We start from the raw sequence: 10,964 nt of genomic DNA, 5'->3' as shown, positions 1-10,964 counted from the left end.
AGGGCAGGCTCCTGGCGGGGATTTGTTTTCAAGAGGGCGTTAGCAGGAAGAAAAGCTCCAGCACTATTATTCAGGTGACGCAATGCTTTTGAGTGAAGAAACGTTCCTTCCTACAGACCTTGGAAATTTTTTGAAGCGAGGACCAGCAAGCAGTTCAATAACTGCAGCCTTCAAAGTCCTTCTAAGGGTGCCTCCGCTCCCTCTCCAACGCGAGGCACCTCCCCAGGCAGCTAGCCTGAGAGCCTTGGTAAGAATATTAAAATACAAGGGAAGTGAAGAAAATTCAAAATGATCCGAAGAGGAGATCTTTCTTTTTATTATTATTTTTATTTTTTTTTAATCTTGTTTTGAAGCACGCAGGCTTTGCACGGAGGAGCCACAAAGAAGGCAGCAAAGGCAAACCCTGCCTTGCAGCCGGTGGTACCCCCGCCCAGAGCCGTCTCCCTGGGGACGAGGGGGGCACGGAGCATCTCCGCATTCGAGGGGGTGCGTCACAGCGGGTGGCTGCTCCCACCACCCAGCAAGCACAGGGGCGGCTGAGCGGGTCAGGTTTTGTCCCCAGCTGGAGCTGAGCTCAGCCCTCGGTGGCAGACGCAGATATTGTCCCCCTCCCAGGTACTGCTCCTGAAAGCTCCAGCTCTGCAAAATACTAGATGTTTTTGGAGAAGCTAGGGCAGAAAGAGAGCATTCCGGTAATGCAAATACCTGAATATTTTTAAAAGAACTTGTAGGTGCTAGATTTTATTCTTTCCTCAGGCTTTAGCAGGAATATAGACCAAAATACACCTACTTTGCTCTTTGTATGTCTGGAATACGAATTGCATGCAGAGTTAAATGGGATTTATTTGTAAAATGATCAACTTGGCATCATTTCATCACACCCACTGTTTGCATTCGGATTTCATTTCAGTCTGCAGCGAGTCCCCAGAGCTGAGAGCTTGGCTGGTTTGGACAGCCGGGGCCAGCCCGTGCGCCGGTTCATGCCGTGAGGTTAATGGGTGAGATGGACACACGGCACTGCCACCACGGACGTCGTGCGGCATCTTCCCCACACCCACTTTCCTCCAAGGCCGTGGTGCATGGGGAGATGCAGGCAATGGGAATGGCACCCACCAAAAACTGGGGTCATCAGGTAAATCAGCTCCCCAGGAGCCAGGAATAAATCTGGGGGGGGACACCCCACAATGGTGGTACTGAAGAAGGGTGTGAGCAACTTCAGCTGGTTTCCAATGCAGAAATCTTCCCAGTTTCTGTGCTACAGCTTGTCGTCTCCCACCTTTGACTATCTGGTCTGTGTTAAGCATCATTAGGAATAGAAATAATAACCTGCTGCTCAGTTTAGCACAGTCTTTGATACACATCCATGAAGTCGACTTAATTTGTACCACGGGATTTTTAAGGGATGTTACAGTGAGGAAATAAAAAAAGTCCTCTCTGCTGGTGTTAATTTAAAGCATACCTTTTATTTTGTCTGACAACAGCTCTCTTCTATCAGTTTGAATTTACTTTTTAATTATGTATATTGCTTTTTTTTCATGTGAAGCTCCAGATTAGAAATATGTATCTCATTATATTTTACGTTATTCAATTGACCTAAACACAAAGGCATTTTTCTTGAATACTGAGTGCTCATGTACCTTTTTAATTAAAGCTTAAAAAGCTTTTAATTAAAACAATAAATCACAGACAGCGGGGTCTATCCAAATTGTCTTCTGGCCTGGGTGTATTCTTCCTTTTGTGATCGGATTGACCCAAAAGGTAACAAAACGGGTGAAAATGGCTTTCACAATTAATTGTTACAGTAGAAATTACTCTACTATTCCACCTGACAAGCCAAGGAGCATATTTGAAATAGCGCTGCGGTGACCTGCTTGGGATCACTTCAGACCATCCATATCCTTTTTCCCGCGGTCGCCCCTAAATGTGCACCCGTGGCAGCAATTAAGCCTCGGCCGGCCGGTAAATCTTCCTACGCTTCGTCTACCATTCAAGCCCAGATCTTCCCTGCTCCAGTGTAGAGACTAAATTTAACTTCCTGATGTGATTTTGTTGCCTCTTCCCTGCAGAGCTGAGGTTTTCCAGAACTGAGCGGTCTCTACGCCACAGGGATGCTGCTGTTGCCTCCTGGACCGCATCGCCCTGCCCAGCCCGTGCACGCCTGACCTGTGGGCTGCAGGGACATCGAGGCACGAGATGGATGTGGATCTTCTCAGCAGTACCCAAATGCCATGCAGTCTGCGTGCCCAGGAACAGGAACCTCAGAGCCTCCAGGAGCTACTTCTGAATTTAGGCAGCACTTCTGTGACTCTGTGCCAGTTTGGGTAACTGCATTTCTTTGTGAATCTTGTTTTAGTTCAAAAACTCGTTAGGAATACGTTTAGTCCATCAGAAAAAAAAAAAGGCATCATGCACTAGAGTTAGGTAAGATATTTTTGGCCCCAAGACTATGATTACCTCTCAAATTCTGTAAATTCAATGTGTTCTAAATATCCAGAATTTCTAACAGTCAGGATTTGAGTGTATAGAACACAGACGTTTGCAATTATAATTTTTTAAACAAAAAGATGAGGCAATGAATTATTCCCTCGATGGAAGTTCAATTGATTTTCATGTCCTCTCAAGTGTTCCAAAACCTTTTCCATGTTTGGACTTTTTTTTTTTTTTTTTGCACACACTGAGCGTTATAACCACTGAAATTCCCAATTGCATCTTTAGTACTGGAGCGGAAAATATTACCCTTGTACTCCTGATGAGGGATTTGTATTTTTAGAGAAATATTTTCAGAAGTGTCCAATGAACTTGTAAATGGACTATCCTGTTTGCAGAGGAAAATTAATTTGCACGTGATAATTAGTTAATCAAATATGCATTCTTCAAGTTGTATGTAGCAATATTTGTACTACACGCAAACTGGGAGAGATAGAAAAGGAACCGCTTCAGAAAGGCACGAGCAGAGACATGGGAAACAAGTTGGTGGGGGATGATGTTCCCTTCCTTCTTCTTCCCCATCTCCGCGGTAATAGGTAATGGTAACACACACGTACATAGCGCGTTTGGCTCTCCTGATTAGCCCGTCCTGCCCTGCGAGCCACCCAGTTCTGGGAATCTCATTCAATTCAAGGACAAATGGAAAGCAAAACTGGAAAAAAAAAAAAAGCAAGCTGGGTGACTTCAAGGAGAAACAAAATCTCCCAATAAAGCCAGCAGTAAACTCAAACTGCTTGCCTGAAACTATCAAGCAGTAAAGTGGGAAACACTTGCCTTGTGCTGCCGTGCAGTCCTGCTCCCACAGGTGAAGTGGACGAGAGCCGGGACGGAGGCACTGCGGGCTCCTCGCCCTCCTCACCCCCTGCGTCCCCGCTCGGAGCCTGCAGCTGCCAGCGGTCCTTCCTCTCCCAAAACACCAACATCATTTTTCCTCTCCCAAAACACAATTTCTCAGCCCATAAAGGTGTCCAGGGAGGACCTGTCCTTGACTGCCACTGCAGCCAGAGCGGGTCCTGCGGATGCTCTGTGCCGGAGCGGTGCAGCGATGCCATGCCGTGGGGCAGACGGCAGTCACGGAGCGTCGAGCAGCATCCCAGCCGGCGGGGCGACCGCAGGGCTCCAGCCGGGGCACGGCTGCCTCGACAGACAGGCACAGGCAGAGCCAGCAAAGCCAGCGTGCCTCCGTCAGCACCGCCGCTTTCCGCATGGTGCGGGCTGAGAGAGTTTTTCTTCCCTTCCCAAAATTAGAAAAGATCCCTTCCCTGCATATTATCACCGAATCCCAGACTGGTGAGGGCTGGAAGGGCCCTCTGGAGCTCCCCCATCCCACCCCCCGCCAGAGCAGGGGCACCTCCAGCAGTGGCACAGGACGGCGTCCAGGCGGGTTTGGGATGGCTCCAGAGGGGGAGACTCCCCCACCTCTCTGGGCAGCCTGTGCCACTGCTCTGCCGCCCTCACAGCAGAGAAGTTCCTCCTCAGGTGGAGATGGAGTTTCCTGTTATCCTACTTTGAGACTTTTTTCCCTGTCTTTTTTGGACCTCTGTCTTTAGTTCGCCTCCTTTGGGTTTCTTTATCCATCTCTATTTTTCTGTTAACTCTCCTGGAGGAGGGAAAACCCGGTCTTTCTCTTGTCGTAGCTGTAAGTTAAATCCCTCATTAACAGCACAGGACGGTGCTCACGAGACCCGAGCACAGGCAAGGCGGTGGGAGGCTGGAGGAACACCGGCACTCCTAAGGAAGGAGCTACATTAAATTATTATTAACGCAGTTGTCTAGTGCCAGTGCGCTTCCCCGCTCATCTTCCTTCCGTGGCGTGGAGGAGCTGGCAGCATATGCTGCAAGCAATGAGGCATTCCCAGGGAGATGGGGGGGTCGCACCCGGAAAAGAGGCAGAAGCTCTCCAGAACGTGATACAGCACTGTTGAAAAAGAAAAATAAGCCAAATACAATTTCACCTTCTATAGCTGAGGGGGCTTTGGGCCTTTATAGTCTTTCTGAACAAAAGAACAAAGACAATACTTTTAAGTGTTTTGAGTTTGGGGAGAATTGTTTCATCCGAGACCTGAGGGGTAGAGAGACTTTGTCAGACCACAGGCTTTAATTAAGTTTGCCACGCTCACCTCATGAGCTTTCAAACCCTTCCCAAGAAGAAAGAGGAAGGGAGACAGAGTGCAGTTGTCAAGAGCAATCTGGAATTTTCCACAGCTGTGATGGATGTACGGTACAAAGGTGGTGTGCGAAACTCTGTGATTCCTCACATGTGAGTATCATCAACCTGATTATAATTTTAAAGAGTTTCAGGCATGGAGGGATTATGGAAGACACGCACGACGGCGTGCGCCTCCATGGACTCTGCAAAGGTCTAGGAACAGTGTGACCTCCATCCAGGAGTTGTCCCCCATCTCACTCCTGTCCACAGGAGAAGCTGCCCAGGGGCAAAGTGACACCGTCCAACAGCTCGAGCCCACGTGGCTGCCCACGGGGGCTAAAGCCCAAGATCCCCTTCACCTCCCCTGGCAGCCCAGACCCTCACAGTGAGGGGACAAGCTAAGCGCTAAAATGATGACATGTCTCCTCTGGTGCCCCAGAATAACCAGCCGTGTCTCCCCAATTAACTGCCGAGCAACAGCAGCGTTCCCACTGGCAGCAGAGCACACCGAGCCAGGAGACAGCATCCCCGGCTGCCCAAAAGTGCTCGGGGCGTGGGGATGGTCACTTCCAGAGATGAGCCATCAAATCTTCTCATTTCCCCCACTTCTTCTCTCATGTTTCCCACCTGAGCTAGGCGAACCGTGAATGCCGTGAGAAAAGCACATTTCATCACCAGCCTCAGCGGCAATCATCCGCATGATGTACATCGGTGACATTTTTCATGAGAATAACGAGTAAATGCTGATGATCATTTCTTCTAATTACATATTCACAAGCTATTTGCACTCATTGCCAGCTTTCATGTTTGTGACTAGACGAGGCATATTTAAATGCAGCGTTGCATATCGAACCTGAGAAAACTCCTATGGGCTGCCAGTATTTTGTTCTTCATGTGACCAAAGCAAAATTCATCGGACTGTGAATTGTGATTTGCAGAAAAGGGTTTAATGGGCTGAGAGAAGCTGAATTGGTGCAACGACCCCACTCCACGCACCTTCCTGAGTCAGACACTTGTCCCTGTGTAGTCCTCTCCCGCCCACCCATAGAAACACTCCCTCAGCGTTGACGGTGCTACAAAGCGAATCAATCTCGGTAATCGCGTAGTGTAGAACGGGCTGTTAGTGGGGCATGATGGTAAGGAACGGGAGAAGGCTCTCCCTTGAGGGACGCTGGCTGCAGATGTTGGCACCTCTCAACCTGGAAAGCCCAAGGATCTGCTTGGGTTCAGGACAGACCTTCATGTGGAGGACAGAGAAAAGAGATAGAAGTCAAAAATGCATAAAATTGGTGGTCTAAACCAACACCTTTGGAGTTTGTTGGAGTTGGAAGAGGACCGGCAGTGTGCTGAGCGGGCAGGACAGCACCAGCACCGCAGGTCCCTACCGGCAGTGTTTGGTGGCTGAGAGAAACTTGCTTGGCAGGACCAGTGTAAGCAATGCCATCCGTGTTGTCTGTGTTCGCTCAGCTTTCCTGACAGTTTGGCTTAACTGCCTTGTTTAAACACAAAAGACGAGCCTGAGGTCTGACTTCAAACCCGCTGCTTCTGCGCAAACTCTTATATTCTCCTTCTGCAGCTGAGACACGTCCCCTCATGGGAGGCAAACACCCCATTCTGCGGGCTGTGCTCCCAGACACAGTTGGTCCTGGGAAAGTTGCTCAGGAGCCCCAGGACGCCCAGGGAGATGACCACGGCTGTTGCTCAGGGCGGGTGTTTGGACACGAGGTCCAACAGAGCGCGGGGTGGCCGTGGGCAGACGCTCGAGGCTCGTCTGTCCCTTTCCCTCACTTCATTGAAGTTCAGGCGGTTGTACAGAAGTGCATCTGCTTCCACAGAAGCACAGAATCACAGAATGGTCAGGGTTGGAAGGGACCTCTGGAGATCATCTAGTCCAATCCCCCTGCCAGAGCAGGGTCACCTACAACAGGTTGCACAGGACAGCGTCCAGGTGGGTTTTGAATGTCTCCAGAGTGGGAGACTCCACCACCTCTCTGGGCAGCCTGTGCCAGTGCTCCACTACCCTCAAAGTAAAGAAGTTCCTCCTCATGTTAAGATGGAACTTCCTATGTTCAAGTTTATGCCCATTACCCCTCGTCCTATCACTGGGCGCGACTGAAAAAAGACTGCTCCCATCCCCCTGGCATCCTCCCATTAAGTATTTGTAAGTATTAATAAGATCCCCCCTCGATCTTCTTTTCTCTAGACTAAAGAGACCCAAGTCCCTCAGCCTTTCTCCATAGGAGAGATGTTCCAATCCCCTCATCATCTTCGTTGCCCTTTGCTGGACCCTCTCCAGCAGTTCCCTGTCCTTCTTGAACTGGGGAGCCCCGAACTGGACACAGTACTCCAGATGTGGCCGCACCAGGGCAGAGTAGAGGGGGAGGATGACCTCCCTTCCCACCAGCACGGACAGTGTGCAGGACAATTTAGGAGTCTTAAAAACAATTTGATTTTTCTGGTTGAACTAACCGGGATTCCTCAGATTAATTCAAAACTCACTGACGTGAACTGGAATTTTTCCTCTGACTTCAGCGCTCTACGAGACAAACCCCCCATCCAGGGAGCAGTGGTGTCTGTAGGAGCCTTTTCCAGGATATTTCTAGTGACCTTATAGTGCTTCTCACGCAGGAACCAGTTGCCACAGGGCAAACCTTCCACTTCAATTCAAAATACGCCGGTGGTATTTTTTGAAGAACCTGTTTCCATCTTTAGTGAGAATAACAACCACATTAGTATACTTCTATATTTGTTTAAAAAATCAGTGCATAACCACTATGAATAGCACCAGAATATTCCTGAAATTAATGAAATATGCCTCGTACCCATTACTGATAAAAAACCAGCAGCATTTCAATCTCTGTAAAGCAAAAAAAGAATTATACCTCTCAACCAAGGAGAGAGGGGAATACCTCGATGAGAATGAAGTAATAAATCAATTGGAGGTTATTAATGAAATGGTCTTCATCAGTCTTTATTTACGGTGGCGGAACCTGGAAGGTTTCCTCTTGCGGAAACAGTGACGGATGTTTCCGGCGTTGTGCTGCGGGCGAGGGGAGCGGGTAAGGCACTTTGCTGGTGGGGAGGGAGGGGGTTTGCCTTTCCGTGCCCGTGCTGCACCCCCAGAGGGGGCGGTGGGGGAGCAGCGCCCGAGGGGCCGCGCAGAGCCGCCCCGGCACTCCCCGCTCCCCGGGACGCCGCTCGGGACGGTCACCCGATGGCCGCGCGTGGCGGTGCCCGTGTCCAGAGGGCTCCCGCTGGCGGCCCATCCGCTGGGGAGAGGGGGCAGCGACTGGAAACGTTATCCTAGGGTGACCAAAGGAGAGGAAAAAAGTGGCGCCGGTGTATTTTGCAACGTATTTTGCAATTTGTTCCACTTTTGAATACTTCTTACAATTCCAATTTATACTATATGGTCTACAAAACACAGAGCCGAAACCAAAGCCTGCAGATACTTTCAGAAGCCGAGTCATTTGTCAGTTATCGGCATTATCCCCACTGCCAGCAGCTCTTCTGCTCAGAAAGATCTATCAGGATTCTTTGTCTTAAACCGGCTATTTATTTGCTCTCTTTTTAATGCTTACAGATGGCTCTTCCCTTTTTGCATACGTTCGCTGCAAAGTAACAGTTCTTCCTCAGAATAATCTGTGAGAAAACAAATCAATGTTTAGTTGTTTGGTAAAGAATTAGGCAGGCAATGTTTTTTTTTTACAAGAGCTGTTTCATCTAAAGCACAAAAATCACAAAAGAAAGAAAACGACTGGATCACATCTAAAAATGTAAATCTCAAGCAAAAGAGGATCCCTATTGGAAACAAAAAAAAATATTGGTCGATAGCTAATTTTTATTCAGTGTCTTCAACTGAGAAGATGTAAAAGCTTTTAAAGAATTCGGGGACAATTTCTTCATAGGGATCTGTGATAAATAGGAAGTACAGCCACCTCATGTTGAGACACAAACTTCCATTACCCTAATTCAATTCAAGGCATTTAGCTCCTGAAGTTAATCTCACCAGACTGCATTCATCATGCCCATGGAAGGCTGACTATTATTTTTGCTTTTAATGCTCAGTACACTTTTTAACGCATCAAACATATGGAAAATTTGTTTCTTCAAGACCACGAGAGACAAATAATATTTCTGCAGCAAATAAATGTCATTCAACTGCCACAAACTCTCTCTGGTTGGAGATGGTAGGAGGCAGCCTCAGACAGCATAGATACATTTTGCCCATTTCCCTAAAAAGGATAATGAAAGAAAATCTGCAAAGTGCCAATAGCACGACTAAATGTATTTTTAACTATGCAATTGTCTTTTACAGGGATTTAAATTTCATTTCCACCTGTTACTGAGCAGCTAATAGCTTTCCTCTGAGTGGAACGGGAACACTCCGAATTTGTTTCTTCCTAAGACGCTGTGGCAGTAACACTGCTGATCACGTCACTGGTTCCTAAAAGGGCATCCGCTCTGCTCCGTACATCAATGGGATTTCTGCTGTCCACTTGCAAGGGATGAAGGCGGATACATCCCCTCCGGCGCGGTTCACCCTCCAAAGGAAGAACCTCTCCAGCTCCCGGAGCCACCCACCTCCTATGAACATTCCCACCTGGCGAAATAGCCGGGCACTGGGAGTCCCGGGGCTTGAAGGGATCCCCCACGTGCCTGAATGCCTACGAAAAAGTGACTCTGATGTATGCAGGCCAAGGGACCACGTAACTGCGAGTGAAATTTCTACTTCTTTCATGATACGAAATGAGACCTCCAGCCATGGTCAGCCCACGGCTGCAGCTGGGCAAAGCCCTGGTGCCAGGTCCCAGTACAAAACTGACTGGAGAGCAGCTCTGTGGAAAGGGACCTGGAAGTCCTGGTGGCCAACAGGGTGCCCATGAGGCAGCAATGTGCCCTGGTGGCCAAGAAGGCCAATGGCATCCTGGGGGGCATCAGGCAGAGTGTGGCCAGCAGGTGGAGGGAGGTCATCCTCCCCCTCTGCTCTGCCCCAGTGAGGCCACATCTGGAGCATTGTGTCCAGTTCGGGGCTCCCCGGGTCAAGAAGGACAGGGAACTGCTGGAGAGGGTCCAGCAAAGGGCTACGGAGATGCTGAGGGGACTGGAGCATCTCTCTGCTGAGGAAAGGCTGAGGGACGTGGGGCTGTTCAGTCTGGAGAGGAGAAGACTGAGGGGGATCTCATCAATGCTGATCAATTCCATAGGAAGTTCCACCTCAACCTGAGGAGGGCCTTCTCTGCTGTGAGGGCGGCAGAGCAGTGGCACAGGCTGCCCAGAGAGGTGGGGGAGTCTCCCCCTCTGGAGCCATCCCAAACCCGCCTGGACGCCGTCCTGTGCCACTGCTGGAGGTGCCCCTGCTCTGGCGGGGGGTGGGATGGGGGAGCTCCAGAGGGACCTTCCCACCCCCACCAGTCTGGGATTCGGTGATTCTGTGAATTCCTACTTTGCTATTTCTGGCAGCAAGTTTAGTTCCAGGATGGTTGACTGCATCATTGACTAGCGCAGTTTTTATTCAGAACTCTTTTGATAAATTGCAACCAGAGAAAATAAAGCATGTGCAACTGCTATGGATGAGTCGAGCCGGCAAATAAAGCCCTACCACTCTGCCACGCATAAGAACTGCTAATGAACCTCTAAAGGGTTGTTGTATAATTCACTGTGCTACAAGACGTGGCTAAGCAGCAGTTTCAGATGCCTTCCACTTTTAATCTTCCTTGGCTTCCTTGTATTTATGTTTCTGAGAATAATGAAATGTGAGCAAGATAAATTTATGGAAAAAAAATATGTAGCTCTACATAGGCAATGAATAAACAAGTATTTTAAACTACCATTTTTCTGCTAAATTGTAAAAGCAGTGCTATCTGCTTCGTGTTTTTCTGTTTTCTACTTGGGCGAATTCTTCATTTTGTTCCTAGAAAAAGCAGGTTCAGTACAAGAAAAGAACTATAAATATTGCAATTGTACACATATATAGAGACTTTTCTAATTGTTTTCCCGTCTGTTGAATATCTGCAAGAAGCAGGACAGTGCTGAGCATCTGTCCCAGCCTGATTCTTTGCCCCAGGTGTAGACGGTAACCCCAAACCAGCACGAGCATCCCGTGCCTGTGGACACCCTTCCGGAGCCTCGGACACTGCTCGATCTGCGGGACACACGCCTGATCCCCGTGCCGAGTGACAAAGACTACAGAGTTTCTATTCAGACCTTTTGTAAATGAAAAAATACTGATTTTACCAATCTCGTCACACCCAAATTCCTACCTCGCTGGCATTTAAACCTCCTTGAGCAGCATCTGCTTTGGAGAACTTCAGCAAAAGTGGTTCAG

This window comes from Charadrius vociferus, unplaced genomic scaffold, assembly GCF_000708025.1.
Source record: "Charadrius vociferus isolate BGI_N301 unplaced genomic scaffold, ASM70802v2 scaffold38, whole genome shotgun sequence".
Lineage (NCBI taxonomy): Eukaryota > Metazoa > Chordata > Aves > Charadriiformes > Charadriidae > Charadrius > Charadrius vociferus.
Note: the sequence above shows the minus strand (reverse complement) of the source record.